This window comes from Phyllobates terribilis, unplaced genomic scaffold (assembly GCF_046119375.1).
Source record: "Phyllobates terribilis strain yellow unplaced genomic scaffold, ASM4611937v1 Scaffold_4__5_contigs__length_816908805, whole genome shotgun sequence".
Taxonomy (NCBI): Eukaryota; Metazoa; Chordata; class Amphibia; order Anura; family Dendrobatidae; genus Phyllobates; species Phyllobates terribilis.
The window spans coordinates 474,223,278-474,240,160 of NW_027362764.1; positions in this window are offsets into that span (position 1 = coordinate 474,223,278).

A 16,883-nucleotide genomic window follows, 5' to 3' on the forward strand; every position below is an offset into this window, starting at 1 on the left:
TTCCTCGCACGGAAACTGGCAGTACGACAGGAAAAGTATTCAAAAGACAAAGATTATCCAGCGTGGAAAAAATCTCCATAAAAATAGAAAATTTATTAATTAAAAATATTAAAAACTTTTTGAGGCATAAGATGACATCAAATCAGTACAGAGTACAGACGCGTTTCGGAATGAAACTTCCTTATTCATTGCTATCCATAACCATGTGCTTATGTCATATCCTGACTATGCATGTGGTTGGATATGGCCAATCCCATCTGGTAAGGAAATATACAAACATTTAAAATCTACATAATCAATTATAAAAACACAAGACAAGAAAGGCAATGAAAAAATATATATGTACAATACTATATTATTCATAGTGGTATATTAGATCATACTTGGTATGAACATTAAGTATGATCTATTATACCACTATGAATAATGTAGTATTGTACATATATATTTTTTCACAGATTGGATTGGCTATATCCAACCACGTGCATAATCAGAATATGACATAAGCACATGGTTTTGGATAGCAATAAATAAGGAAGTTTCATTCCGAAACGCGTCTGCCTAAGTACTCTGTACTGATTTGATGTCATCTTATGTGTCAAAAAGTTTTTAATATTTTTCATTAATAAATTTTCTATTTTTATGGAGATTTTATCCACGCTGGATAATCCTTGTCTTTTGAATACTGTGAATGTGGTTAGTTTGGATGTGGATCCAAGTCATGTCAAACTGCAAATCTAAAGCAGAAATTCAAGGGTCAGCCTCAGATTTCTGCCACGGATTCTTTTGTAAAACCGCATTGAATTTTTCAGACAAAGGCGTGTGTGAACATAGCTCTAAAGGCGTTGTCCAGTACTTTTATATTGATGGCCTATCCTTAGGATAGGTCATCAATGTCAGATCGGTGAGGGTGCGACACTCTGCACTCCTGCAGTTCCCGATGCTGGATGTGATCAGTCGCAGAGCTGCACAGCACAGCTCCGTCAACTGTGTATTGGTCACGGCTGGGTATTGAGCATCTGTCCCTATTTCAATGAACAGGATTGGATGTGCAGTACCCCACTGCGGCCAATATACAGTTGTCGGAGCTGTGCTGTTCCACTCCACAAATGATCACATTCGGCTGCTGCTGGCACTGGGAACAGCTGATTGGCACGGTGTTGCACCCACGCCTACCCACATCTGATATTGATGACCTATCCTGAGGATGCGCCATCAATATAAAAGTACTTGACAACCGCTTTAATAAGGTGTACTGAACTGCAGGGAATTTACCAGAATTCACCCCCTTCTCTTAAAAAAAAAAATCTGCAAACTTAAAGAGCTATCCCAGTCTACAAAACAAACAAGTTCTATATAGTAAGAGCTATAGTATAGTATATTGCTCCATTCAGATTGAAAAGCCCCCTTCTTGGGATGGGTCATGGTCCTATCGTACAAGAAGCTTTTCCCCATCCTCTGGATAGAGGATAACTTTAAATCTTGGTTCAGACCTTTTAAACAATCACCAATATACATAAGCATTCCCAAGAAAAGCATACCATATGTATGAGCCCCAGTAATGACCTTAAAAGCATCTTCTTACTGTCAATTAGAACATGAAAGAAGTAAGCCACTAAGTAAGAGTATTTTTGGTCCGAGTGCTGTCCGTGGAAAAAATGGAAGCACTCGGACCAATGTTGTTCAATGAGGCTGTGCAGATGAGTGTTGTTTTTCAGTGATTGAATCTGTATGAAAAAAAATTGCGCCATGCACTAGTTTCTTCCGTAAAATGGATGAGGCTCATCCATTCAAGTCTATGGGTGTGTAAAAAAAAAAAATCGAATGCCAAGCAGAGCCACAGTATAGCCTCTGTTTTTTACAGATACATTGTAATTCTGTAACATAGTAAACTGTAAATGGTCCTGTAAGTGATTAATAGCTACCGTAAAAAAAATGGATTGCATACAGATGACAAGTGAGAAAAAAAATCGTCTGAGTTTTCTAGATGAAACTGAACAATGATTTATATGATCGTGTGAACCTACCCCATAAGCGGATAATAATGAGGACAATCTGGGCTCCTGCCCGAGGCAAAAGGTTCCAGGGGGCCCATGGCCAGATTGCCCTAATTATAATATTTTTTGCGCCAGCAGGGAGCGCTCCTCTTGCTTTGCTGCTCGCAATAGAGAGACAGAGCATAGCTGCAGCCGTCGCCTTCTCTATGACTTACCATGTACGCGCCTACAAGAAGAGGAAAGAAGCAGAGCTGCAGGGGATTGCTAGGAGAGGCGAGTTATTCTTTTTTCTTTAAAGTGATTGAATTGGAGTGGGAAGATGGCTGACAGCACAGTATGTCATAATGAATTGGATGGGGATGGGTGAGAGCACAGTATGTTATACTGAATTGGGGCGCGGGGATGGGTGAGAGAACAGTACATTATACTGAATTGGGGTGCAGGGATGGGTAAGAGAACAGTATTCATAATGAATTGGATGGGGATGGGTGAGAACAGTATGCTACAATGAATTGGGATGGGTGAGAGCACAGTATGTTATAATGAATTGGATGGGGGATGGGTGAGAGCACAGTATGTAATAATAAAGTGGATGGGTAAGAGCACAGTATGTTATAATGAATTGCATGGGGGATGGGTGAGAGCACAGTATGTTACAATGAATTCCATGGGGGATTGGTGAGAGCACAGTATGTTATAATGAATTGGGGTGGAGGACGGGTGAGAGAACAGTACGTTATATTGAATTGGGACGTGGCGATTGGTGATAAAACAGTATGGTATACTGAATTGGCGTGCAGGGATGGGTAAGAGAACAGTATTCATAATGAATTGGATGGGGGATGGGTGAGATAACAGTACGTTATAATGAATTGGGATGGGTGAGAGAACAATATGTTATAATGAATTGGGATGGGTGAGAGAACAGTATGTTATAATGAATTGGATGGGGGATGGGTGAGTGCACAGTATGTTATAATGAATTGGGGTGGCGGATGGGTGAGAAAACAGTATGTTATAATGAATTGGGATGGGTGAGAGAACAGTATGTTATAATGAATTGGGATGGGTGAGAGAACAGTATATTATAATTAATTGGATGGGGGATGGGTGAGAGCACAGTATGTTATAATGAATTGGGGTGGCGGATGGGTGAGAGAACAGTATGTTATAATGAATTGAGATGGGTGAGAGAACAGTATGTTATAATGAATTGGGATGGGTGAGAGCACATCACATGATCGCGGGTCACCGTTGGGTTGGCATGGCAACCCGGAGTCTGCAGGAGACCCCCGTGGTTGCCATGTCCAGATTGCTATGAGCGCCACCCAGTGGTCGGCGCTCATAGCAAGTGAGCAAATCTGCTACATACAGGTGATCTGCTCATCGCCTGTATGTAGCAGCGCCGATCAGGCAAGTGCTGCTTCTAGACTCCCATGGAGACTATTGAAGCATGCAGAAAGTAAAAAAAAATGTTTTTAAAAATATTAAAAAAATAAAAAATATATAAAAGTTTAAATCAACCCCCCTTTGCCCCATTCAAAATAAAACAATAAAATAAAGAACCCACATACACATATTTGGTATCGCCGCATTCAGAATCGCCCGATCTATCAATATAAAAAAAGAATTAATCCGATTGGTAAACGGCGTAATGAGAAAAAAATTCTAAACGCCAGAATTATGTTTTTTTGGTCGCCACAACATTGCAATAAAATGCAATAACGGGCAATAAAACATCAGATCTACCCCAAATTGGTATGAATAAAAATGTCAGTTCGGCACGCAAAAAATAAGCTCTCACCTAGCCCCAGATCACGAAAAATAGAGACACTACAGGTCTTGGAAAATGGCGTCATTTTTTTTTTTAGCAAACTTTGGATTTTTTTTTCACCACTTAAATAAAAAAGAACCTATTCATGTTTGGTATGTACAAACTTGTAATGACCTGGAGAATCATAATGGCAGGTCAGTTTTAGCATTCAGTGAACTTTGTAAAAAAAAAATCACAAAACAACTGTGGAATTGCACTTTTTTTGCAATATCACCGCACTTGGAATTTTTTTCCCGTTTTCCAGTACACAGTATGGTAAAACCATTGGTGTCGTTCAAAAGTACAACTCGTCCCACTATACACTATATATATATATATATATATATATATATATATATATATATATATATATATATATATATATCCCTTTATTTTTTTGAGCAGTGTGTGTATATATATATATATATATACACAGTACAGACCAAAAGTTTGGACACACCTCATCTAAATATTTTTCTGTATTTTCATGACTAGGAAAATTGTACATTCACACTGAAGGCATCAAAACTATGAATTAACACATGTGGAATTATATACTTAAAAAAGTGTGAAACAACTGAAAATATGTCTTATATTCTAGTTTCTTCAAAGTAGCCACCTTTTGCTTTGATGACTGCTTTGCACACTCTTGGCATTCTCTTGATGAGCTTCAAGTGGTAGTCACCGGAAATGGTTTTCACTTCACAGGTGTGCCCTGTCAGGTTTAATAAGTGGGATTTCTTGCCTTATAAATGGGGTGGGGACCATCAGTTGTGTTGTGCAGAAGTCAGGTGGATACACAGCTGATAGTCCTACTTAATAGACTGTTAGAATTTGTATTATGGCAAGAAAAAAGCAGCTAAGAAAAGAAAAACGAGTGGCCATCATTACTTTAAGAAATGAAGGTCAGTCAGTCCGAAAAATTGGGCAAACTTTGAAAGTGTCCCCAAGTGCAGTTGCAAAAACCATTAAGCGCTACAAAGAAACTGGCTCACATGAGGACCGCCCCAGGAAAGGAAGACCAAGAGTCACCTCTGCTTCTGAGGATAAGTTTAACCGAGTCACCAGCCTCAGAAATCGCAGGTTAACAGCAGCTCATATTAGAGACCAGGTCAATGCCACTCTAGCAGCAGACACATCTCTACAACAACTGTTAAGAGGAGACTTTGTGCAGCAGGCCTTCATGGTAAAATAGCTGCTAGGAAACCACTGCTAAGGACAGGCAACAAGCAGAAGAGACTTGTTTGGGGTAAAGAACGCAAGGAATGGACATTAGACCAGTGGAAATCTGTGCTTTGGTCTGATGAGTCCAAATTTGAGATCTTTGGTTCAAACCACCGTGTCTTTGTGCGACGCAGAAAAGGTGAACGGATGGACTCTACATGCCTGGTTCCCACCGTGAAGCATGGAGGAGGAGGTGTGATGGTGTGGGGGTGCTTTGCTGGTGACACTGTTGGGAATTTATTCAAAATTGAAGGCATACTGAACCAGCATGGCTACCACAGCATCTTGCAGCGGCATGCTATTCCATCCAGTTTGCGTTTAGTTGGACCATCATTTATTTTTCAACAGGACAATGGCCCCAAACACACCTCCAGGCTGTGTAAGGGCTATTTGACCAAGAAGGAGAGTGATGGGGTGCTACGCCACATGACCTGGCCTCCACAGTCACCAGACCTGAACCCAATCGAGATGGTTAGGGGTGAGCTGGACCGCAGAGTGAAGGCAAAAGGGCCAACAAGTGCTAAGCATCTCTGGGAACTCCTTCAAGATTGTTGGAAGACCATTTCCGGTGACTATCTCTTGAAGCTCATCAAGAGAATGCCAAGAGTGTGCAAAGCAGTCGTCAAAGCAAAAGGTGGCTACTTTGAAGAACCTAGAATATAAGACATATTTTCAGTTGTTTCACACTTTTTTGTTAAGTATATAATTCCACATGTGTTAATTCATAGTTTTGATGCCTTCAGTGTGAATGTACAATTTTCATAGTCACGAAAATAAAGAAAAATCTTTAAATGAGGTGTGTCCAAACTTTTGGTCTGTACTGTATATATATATAAAGCATCCGCCAACTACTGCAAAGTCTGTGGTGCAACGTGATGTTGGTGGATGGAGCGAGACATGATGTCCCAGATGTGCTCAATCGGATTCAGGTCTGGGGAAAGGGCGGGCCAGTCCATAGCTTCAATGCCTTCATCTTGCAGGAACTGCTGCCACACTCCAACTACATGAGGTCTGGCATTGTCCTGCATTAGGAGGAACCCAGGGCCAACTGCACCAGCATATGGTCTCACAAGGGGTCTGAGGATCTCATCTCGGTACCTAATGGCAGTCAGGCTACCTCTGGTGAGCACATGGAGGGCTGTGCGGCCCTACAAAGAAATGCCACCCCACACCATTACTGACCCACTGCCAAACCGGTCATGCTGAAGGATGTTGCAGGCAGCAGATCGCTCTCCATGGCGTCTCCAGACTCTGTCACATGTGCTCATGGTGAACCTGAATTCATCTGTGAAAAGCACAGGGCGCCAGTGGCGACTTTGCCAATCCTGGTGTTCTGTGGCAAATGCAAAGCATCCTGCACGGTGTTGGGCTGTGAGCACAACCCCCATCTGAGGATGTCGGGCCCTCATACCACCCTCATGGAGTCAGTTTCTAACCGTTTGTGAGGACACATGCACATTTGTGGCCTGCTGGAGGTCATTATGCAGCGCTCCTCCTGTTCCTCCTTGCACAAAGGCGGAGGTAGCGGTCCTGCTGCTGGGTTGTTGCCCTCCTACGGCCCCCTCCACGTCTCCCGGTGTACTGGCCTGTCTCCTGGTAGCGGCTCCAGCCTCTGGACACTACGCTGACAGACACCGCAAACTTTCTTGCCACAGCTTGCATTGATGTGCCATCCTGGATAAGCTGCACTACCTGAGCTACTTCTGTGGGTTCTGGAGTCCGTCTCACGAGTGTGAAAGCACAACCAACATTCAATAGTGATATATACACACACTGCTCAAAAAAATAAAGGGAACACTTAAACAACAGAATATAACTATAGTAAATCAAACTTCTGTGAAATCAAACTGTCCACTTAGGAAGCAACACTGATTGACAATCAATTTCACATGCTGTTGTGCAAATGGAATAGACAATAGATGGAAATTATTGGAAATTATCAAGACACACTCAATAAAGGAGTGGTTCTGCAGGTGGGGACCAGAGACCACATCTCAGTACCAATGCTTTCTGGCTGATGTTTTGGTCACTTTTGAATGTCGGTTGTGCTTTCACACTCGTGGTAGCATGAGACGGACTCTACAACCCACAGAAGTTGCTCAGGTAGTGCAGCTCATCCAGGGTGGCACATCAATGCGAGCTGTGGCAAGAAGGTTGCTGTGTCTGTCAGCCTAGTGTCCAGAGGCTGGAGGCGCTACCAAAAGACAGGCCAGTACACCGGGAGACGTGGAGGGGGCCGTAGGAGGGCAACAACCCAGCAGCAGGAACGCTACCTCCGCCTTTGTGCAAGGAGGAACAGGAGGACTGCCAGAGCCCTGTAAAATGACCTCCAGCAGGCCAAAAATGTGCATGTGTCTGCAAAAACGGTTAGAAACCGACTCCATGAGGGTGGTATGAGGGCCGACGTCCTCAGATGGGGGTTGTGCTCACAGCCCAACACCGTGCAGGACGCTTGGCATTTGCCACAGAACGTCAGGATTGGCAAAGTCGCCACTGGCGCCCTGTGCTCTTCACAGATGAAAGCAGGTTCACACTACGCACATGTGACAGACGTGACAGAGTCTGGAGACGCCGTGGAGAGCGATCTGCTGCCTGCAACATCCTTCAGCATGACCGGTTTGGCAGTGGGTCAGTAATGGTGTGGGGTGGCATTTCTTTGGAGGGCCACACAGCCCTCCATGTGGTCGCCAGAGGTAGCCTGACTGCCATTAGGTACCGAGATGAGATCCTCAGACCCCTTGTGAGACCATTTGCTTGTGCGGTTGGCCCTGGGTTCCTCATAATGCAGGACAATGCCTGACCTCATGTGGTTGGAGTGTGTCAGCAGTTCCTGCAAGATGAAGGCATTGAAGCTATGGACTGGCCCGCCCGTTCCCCAGACCTGAATTAGATTGAGCACATCTGGGACATTATGTCTCGCTCCATCCATCAACGTCACGTTGCACCACAGACTGTCCAGGAGTTGGTGGAAGCTTTAGTCCAGGTCTGGGAGGAGATTCCACAGGAGACCATCCGTAACCTCATCAGGAGCATGGCCAGGCGTTGTAGGGAGGTCATACAGGCACGTGGAGGCCACACACAATACTGAGCCTCATTTTGACTTGTTTTAAGGACATTGCATCAAAGTTGGATCAGCCTGTAGTGTGTTTTTCCACTTTAATTTTGGGGGTGACTCCAAATCCAGGCCTCCATTGGTTAATAAATTTGATTTCCATTGATGATTTTTGTGTGATTTTGTGGTCAGCACATTCAACTTTGTACAGAACAAAGTATTCAATGAGAATATTTCATTCATTCAGACCTAGGATGTGCTATTTGAGTGTTCCCTTTATTTTTTTGAGCAGTGTATATATATATATATATATATATATATATATATATATATATATATATATATATATATATATATATATATATATATATATATATATATATATATATACACACATACACACAGGGTGGTCCAAAAGTAGGTGGACAGAAAGTGTAATAAGCTTATGAAGGGGGAGATTTATCGAACATGGTGTAAAGTGAAACTGGCTCAGTTGCCCTTAGCAACCAATCAGATTCCACTTTTCATTCCTCATAGACTCTTTGGAAAATGAAAGGTGGAATCTGATTGGTTGCTAAGGGCACACATATTATATATATATATATATATATATATATATATATATATGAGAGGCATATACTGTATATGTGACATTTTTAGCGGCTCGGTGAACAGTGCAGCAAACTCTGTAGTGTGTCCACATCACGCCTTTAGGACATCGACAAGAAGGTTTGACAAGATGGAGAAGAAACAAAGAAAATGGCTGTAATCAAACAAGACCTCAATGGTAAGTTACTAGCTGCAAATATGTATTCTGTATTTGCACCAAAGGTTTACAAGGTGATCAGTGGCACTAAACGACCACTGATTGGTAAAACATGATCATTGTTCTTGGCAGTGCGAGTTCTGTTTACAGAGGACGATCATCATTTGTGCTGGACAACAAGTCATTTCACCTGATGAACGAGCATTTTGCTCATTCATCGGGTGATCGGCGGCATGTTCACACTGAAACAATACATTATAAGAATGCTTCTTCAATGATTATCTTTCAGTGTAAATGCAGCTTTATTTGCAGAGTGATGGTTGGAGTAATACTTTTGTTTGCAAAAAAACCTCCCTTATTATGTAAAGCACCATCACTTAGTATATAGGCTTTTCCCTTGTTATGTTCAGAGCTGTATGTAAGGGAAACCTTTTTCCCTTATTCCATAGCATCCCCTCTTGTCATATATAGCCCCGTCCCTTATTGCATAGCATTCCCTCTTGTTATGTATAGCCCCATCCCTTATTACATAGCATCTCCTCGTTATGTATAGCCCCATTGCCTTACTACATAGCATCCCCTCTTGTTATGTATAGCCCCATCCCTTATAATGTAACACAGGTACTTTAGATGCAGTGACACAGAAGCACAGAGCAGCCAATACAGGGTTAACAAGGAAAGTTTATGATAACAAGATGAATCTCCACGCAGGGAGTAACAGGTAAATATGGGGAAATAGCAGGTAACTGACAGTTTACAGTTTAACTAGATGTAGCAGAGTCAAACCGGTAACAAACGACAGTTTTTTCTTTTTCACTTAGCTGACTTGTATCCTCTACAAGGCAGTTGCCATCTGGTGCTGGTGACGCTGTCTTCAGGCTTCCCCGCCCAAACAATGCTCCGTCTTCTGGCGGTAGCGGGCGGTCTCCGGTTTTACCCGCTGAGCCCCTAGTCCATAACAGTGCACCTCACGTGCTCAGCTCCACGGACCCTGCGTCTCTTCTCCCTACAGTCAGCTTGACTCCTCCGGTCCACTGCACTCGGATCCCTTGCTCCAAGTCCTGTAGCCAGGAGCCTCGACCCTCTCACACTGCTCTGCTGAGCTGGACCCAGCTCAGTTTTCCCGCGCAAACGTCCTGGTCTCTCCCTCTCTCTTGTCACACCAGTCCCTCTGTTACCTGACCTCCCAGCTCTCTCTCTCGACACACCCCCAGCTTCCCTGTCACATGACTCCTCTGTCATGTTCCGGATCCGTTGCTCTGAAAGTACTTACACCCCGGTCTTCCCCCTTACACTCCCGCTCTCCTTTAACTCGCCATTCCACGGGCGAGAGTTCCTTCATCAAACGTTCACATTCTTGGACTTCCTGGACGATACGGTACCATATGAATTGATCTTGTTCGTAACGGTGAGGAGGCACTCCTGCTGTTGTCCGTTCTGACCGGCGTAACTCAGTTTGACCGATGGGGGGGTGCAGGGTCACTCGAATTTCCAATCTCCGCCTGCCCGGTGGCTTCAACCGATGTTGTTCCCTCGCCACCTGCACTGGGGACTGCAGGTAATCGAGTGCTGGGGCTCGGAGGTAGAATCAACAACTCTTCTTCGTCCACATCGTGGCTTGGGGCAACTGTGACAGGACCCTCTCTAGAAGCAGGTGATTCTTCTCCATCCTCGTCACCTTTAGACAGACAGGGTCGCAGCATACTACGTTGAACCACTCTGGCAGGGGCTCCTTCAGCCCCCTCGGGTTGAACTTCATACACAGGTCCTTCAGTGCCAATCCTGCGCTTCACTCGGTGCGGGGTCCGTTCCCACCGCCTACTCAATTTGCCCCGGGGCCGCCTGTCCCGAACTAACACCCGCTCCCCGGGCCTCAGAGCTGTCCCTCGAAGAGGCAATGTCTCATGATGTTTGAGCTCCTGAAACTTTTGTTGTACCAACCGTCGGAGGGTCTGCAGTCGATGCCGATGTTCTCGGACCCAGGAAGACACCCCCGTCCGTCGGTAGTCCTCCTCGGGGTCCAGCTCTAACTCGGTGATCTCTCGCCCCTTTCGTCCGAACAGCAAGGTATAAGGAGTGAACCCCGTCGTACTATTCACTAGGTTGTTGTAGACCCACACCAGCTCGACCACAAACTCAGGCCATTGTACCTTTCGATCTTCCTCCAACGTGCGGAGCATTTGGATCAGTGTCCGATTAAAGCGTTCACAGGCCCCATTTCCTTGAGGGTGGTAAGGAGTAGTCCGTGACTTCTCAATCTTGTACAACCGGTGAAGCTCTTCCATCACCCGGCCTTGGAAGCAGGCACCTTGATTGGAATGAATCCTCTTTGGGCAGCCATACACTCGAATGAAGTCTCGGCAGATGGCCTGCGCAGCTGACTCGGCGGTCTGGTCTCTGGTCGGTGTCACTACCGCAAACTTGGTGAAGTGGTCTGTCATTACCAGGCAATGTTCATACCCGAGATGCGCCGGTCCAACAGTCAAATAGTCGATCATCAGCACCTCCAAGGGGGCAGAAGTCACAATAGTTTGTATGGGGACCTGCTGCTCCGGGGGCTTTACCAGCTCACAGCTCCGACATCTTCGACAAGTGTCTTCTATTGTTGCTCGCAGTCGGGGATGATACACCAGCCTCTGCAACCACTGAAACGTCTTCTCTGGTCCGAAGTGAGCCCCTCGTTCATGAGCCTCCTTAGCCACTACCCCGACCAACTTTTCTGGGATCACCACTTGCCAGGTGGTCCCGAACTCTCGCAGTAGCTGCACCCGTCGGTACAGCAGCCCGTCTCGCAAACACAGTCTCTTCCATTGTCCCAGCATTTTCAGTGCTCCCGAGGACAGGGTACTCCTCTCTTCTCGACTGGGGACTTGCCGCAAAGCCACCCATTGATGTAATTGAGCAACTTCTCTGTCAGTCTGTTGAAGTTGGATATAGTCATCTCTTGGCTGTCCTAGTACTTTTTCTTCCGACGTCTCTCCGATCTGTCCCTGTGCCGCAGCCAGCGGTCCCACCAAACTTCGGAAGCTAGGGGTCTCATCCGCCTCCAAATCTTCAACGCGGTCATGATCAGGCTGTTCATATGTCACTCTGGAGAGGGCGTCGGCGTGAGTATTCTCTGCCTTAGAGCGGTAGGCGATCTTATACCGGTACCTGGCCACCCACCGCTGCTCCAGGGCCCCCAATTTCGCATTCTCCAGGTGAGCCAGTGGGTTATCTGTTCTCACCAGTACTTCGGACCCGGACAAATATCCGCAAACTTCTCGGTCATAGCCCAAACCAGAGCCAGCAACTCTAATTTGAAAGAAAGAGCTATAATTATCTGGGTTCCTCTCGGAGTCGTGAAGGGAGCGGCTGGACTATGCAATCACGCGCTCTTTCCCCTCCTGTACTTGGGATAACACACTCCCAGACCATGTAGGCTCCCATCGGTGTGGAGTATGAAGGGTTGGGAGAAATCCGCATAGGCAAGTATTGGGGCCTCGGTCAGGGCCATTTTTAGGGCACGGAAGGCCTCTTCCTGGCTGCTTCCCCACCGAATCGCCTGATTCTTGGAGCCCGCCGGCACTCCCTTAAGAAGCTCCAGCAATGGGTTGGCTATGCGGGTGATGTTCTTCACGAATCTTCGGTAGTACCCGGCAAGTCCCAGGAAGGCCCGAACGTCCTTCACTGTCTACGGGGTAGGCCACTCCTGTACGGCGGCCACCTTTTCCTGGGTGGGCCTTACTCCTTCACCGGACACAGTATGACCGAGATATTCGATCTGTTTGCGGAACGGTTGGCACTTCTGGGGCTTCACCTTTAGGCCATGACTCTGTAGGCGACTCAGTACTTGCTCCAGTCGCTGGAGGTGCTCCTCGAAGCGACTGGAGCAAGTCTCCGCACAAGTCTCCGCACTTCCCATCCTTTTCACTGTGGTGGACTTTGGAAAAATGGCCGCCAGAGGTGGCGCATGCACAGAATGAGATCTCCGCTCCCGAATGCGGAGATCTCAATCTGCGTATGCGACACCTCCGGCAGCCATCTTCCCGGAGTTCACCGCAGTGAAAAAGATGGGAAGTGCAGGGACTCCCGACATTTTCTGAAAGTCTAGCGCCCGCGCAGCCTCGCACCGTCGAACACCCCCTCCTCCCATTTCGTGGCCCGCAGCATCGCCCCACTCCTGCTGCTGCTGCCAGCTTTCTGCAGCGGCACCCCTGCCTCCTGGGACCCCGCTCCACCGCAGCCGCCCCCCAGTAAGCTACCATAAAGGTGGACTATAAGAAGCACCACCATTTTATTAAAACATTTTTTTTCCTATTTGGGGTGCGTCCTATAATTCGCAAATTACGGTAAGTGAATAAAATAAATAATACCATCATTGCAATGCAGTTTTTTTAAAAAAGCACTAAGGATTTCTAATCTTTTTTTTTTGTGAAACTCCGTCAGTTGTAGTTTCACAGCAGCGGGACACCACGTTTGTGCATTAGGAATACAAGGATATATGCACGCTGTATAGCAGTGTAACACCTGTTTAGTACATCAGTGAGCAGTTTATTCTGGCTAGTCCTAAGGACAGAGCAGCAACATTATTTCTCATACATTTACAATACTATGGATGGCTTTATCTACAATTGCTTCTCATATTGATCCAGTGCACATGTTTATTTCGATTAGTGGCATGGAGCTAGATTTGCTAATCTCCAGACCCCAATGATGATAGTGTACTGTCTATCCCACGGCAGTATTTTCAGCAGTTCTCATATAACAAAGTGGAGTCTCATATAAAGTGATGGCGAGCCAGCAGGACACTCACTGTCCTTCTTATGACCATCTGCTGCTTAATTGGGAATGGAGCAGACAAAGTTCATACTCTAATCAGCAATGCTGGTATATGATGAATATGTAAGACACATATTATACGTACACCTCATCAGCGGCTCAAGCACACTGGTGTAAAGGGAAGGTGACAAGTGAGCATGCTACCCTAGGGAGGAAAATCTGATGAGCAGCAGATGGATGGAGACACAGTTGCATAAATGCATTTCAGTCTCCAGATGCTTCAGAAGTGACCGTCCATTCGGCAGCACAAGCTAGTATAGATTTACGGTAAGGAGTCTGGACAGACCAATAATGACACTGATCTATAAAGTGACAATTTATAAGTTACACTACAACCCAAAGAGTAGAATCAATGTTTCTATAGTCTAATATGCAATGGGATAAAACGGGCAGATTTGGAAAGTAAATTAAAAATATCGTAAAAGATTAGGTTTAAAATTACCTAGGAAAACCTCCCTTACTAAACACAGAGGAAACAGAGCTCTTCTGTGGATTTATCCTTTATTTAAAGTGAATCTGTCACCAGGTTTTTGCTATGTAATCTGAGAGTAGTACGATGTAGGTTCAGATACCCTGATTCCAGGGATGTATCACTTACTGGGCTGCTTGCTTCAGTTTTGGTCAAATCAGTTTTCTCTGCTGTATATGTAGCTGTTCTCTGAATGCTGAGCTCTGTATAACCCTGCCCACACCTCTGATTGGCAGCTTCTGTGTACACTGCATTGGAAAAAAATTGCCAATCAGGGTGGGGGTGGGGTTATGCAGAGCAGGAAGACTACATGGCACATGGCAACAAGTTCTCCAGTAACTGCTAATAAAATGCTGATTTTATTGAAACTACATCAAGAAGTCCAGTAAGTGACATATCACTGGAATCAGGGTCTCTACTGGTCAATGTAGGTCGATATTTTCACAAATAAACGTAAAACATATCGGAATTTTGACAAATTTTGAAAAATTAGCAATTTTCAAAACTTTTGTTATATCCTTAAACCAGTTAGTCATGCTGTACAAAATAATTAATAAATAACATTTCCCATATCTATACTTTACATCTACATCATTTTTCAAATGTCATTTTATTTTAAGATTTTAGAAAGGTTAAAGGTTTTGCAGCAATTTTTAATTTTTTTCAAGAAATTTACAAAACCTTTTTCTTTAGGGACCTATTCAGATTTAAATGGAACTGCAGGAGCCTATATATTGGAAACTTCCCAAATGTGATATTTTAAAAACCGAAACCCTCAAATACTTCAAAACAATTGTCAAGAATTTTTTTAACCCTTCAGATGCTACACAGGAATAAAAGAAGCCCTCCCATCAAAGTGGAAAAATGGACTCACAATTTGTTACCCAGTTTCTTCTGAGCGTGTTAATACCCCACATGTGGTCAGAAACCTCTGTTTGGACAAACGGCAGAGCTTGGAAGGGAAGGGGCCCCATTTGAATTTTGGAACACAAATTTGGCTGAAATAGATTGCGGGCGCCTTGTCGCATTTGCAAGACCCCTAAAATGCCTAAACAGCAGAAACCCCCTCCCCCCCCATTTTGAAAGCTGCACCCATGAAGGATTTTATTCAGGGGTATTTTGAATCCCCCTCGTACTACACATCATTTGATAACATTAGGTCATCATATTGAAAATTTTCATTTTTTTTCCCACAAAACTGTTGCTTTAGCCCCAAAGTTTTTCACTTTTGCCAGAGGTAACAAGAAAAAGTGGACCGCGCAGTCTGTTTCCCACTTTCTTCTGTGCATGGCGATACCCCACATGTAGTGGACAGTTATGTTTGGACACCTGGCAAGGCTCAGAAGGGAAGGGGTGTGTTGAGAATGATGAACCCATAGGTGCTTGGCAGAACTTTTTAAAATGTGGATGTGAAAACGGAACTTTTTTTTTTCAGATAAAATGTTGTTTAAGCGATACTACCCCATATGTGGTCAAAAACTGCTGTTTGGGCACCTGGCAGAAAAGCAAAGAGACCTTTTTGGCTTTTGGAGCATACATTTATCAGGAATAGATTTTGAATGCCATGTCGAATTTGCAGAGCCCGTGACATGCCAAAACAGCAGAAATCCCCCCATAAGTGACCCCATTTTGGAAACTAGATCCCTCAAATAATTCATCTAGTGGTGTACTGAGAATATTTAGCTTACAGGTGATTCACAAAACTTTGTAACATTTAGATGTGAAAACAAAAAAATTTAATTTTTTCCACTTAAATACTGTGTTAGCACCAAATTTATAATTTAAACAAGGGCTAATAGAAGAAAATGGACCCTATAGTTTGTTATGCAATTTATCCTGAACACAGTGATACCCCATATGTGGTCAAAAACTGATGTTTGGGCACAGGGCAAAACTTGGATAGCAAAGAGCGTTGTTTAATTTTTGGAACACAAATTTCGACACAGAGTTGCATTTGTACAGTCCCTAAGGTCCTTATAGCAGAAATACCCACAAGTTAACCCATTTAGAGGACTAAACCCGAGGAGTTCATCTACTGGTGTGGTGAGCATTTTTAACCAACAAACTTCATCATAGAATCAAAATTTTAATTCACACAAGGGGTAATAGGAGAAAATGGACAGAACAATTTGTTATGCAATTTTTACCAAACGTGGCAGTACCCTATATGTGGTTGTACACTACAGTTTGAGCACATAGCATGGATCGGATGGGAAGGAGCGCTACTTGGCATTTTAAAACAAAGATTCTGTTTGAACAGATTGTGGGCTCCATTAGCCAAGCCCCTGAGGTGCCAGAACAGCACAAACCCCCCAGGTGATCCCATATTGGAAACTTTACTGCCTAAGGAATTCATCTAGGGGTGTAGTGAGTATTTAGCACCCATGGGTGCCTCACAGAACATTGCGAAGTGGAAATATAACATTTTAGTGGTAAAAATTTTATATTTTTTTATCTGCTGCAAATTTGTTACCCAAGAGTTAATAGGTAAGACTGGACCCCACAATTTATTGTGGAATTTCTCCTGAAAGCAGTGATGCCCTATATGCTGTCAAAAACTATTGTTAGGCCACACGTCAAAGCTGAGAAGGAAGGAGCGTTATCTGGCTTTCGGAGCACAAATTTTGCTAGTTTAGTGGGTTCATCTGCAGGTTAATAGCGTTATTAACCTTCCCGGCGCCAGCACTTAGCCAAACGATGCCGGGAGAAAATTAACTTTATTTTCCCCAGCAGCGTTCTGG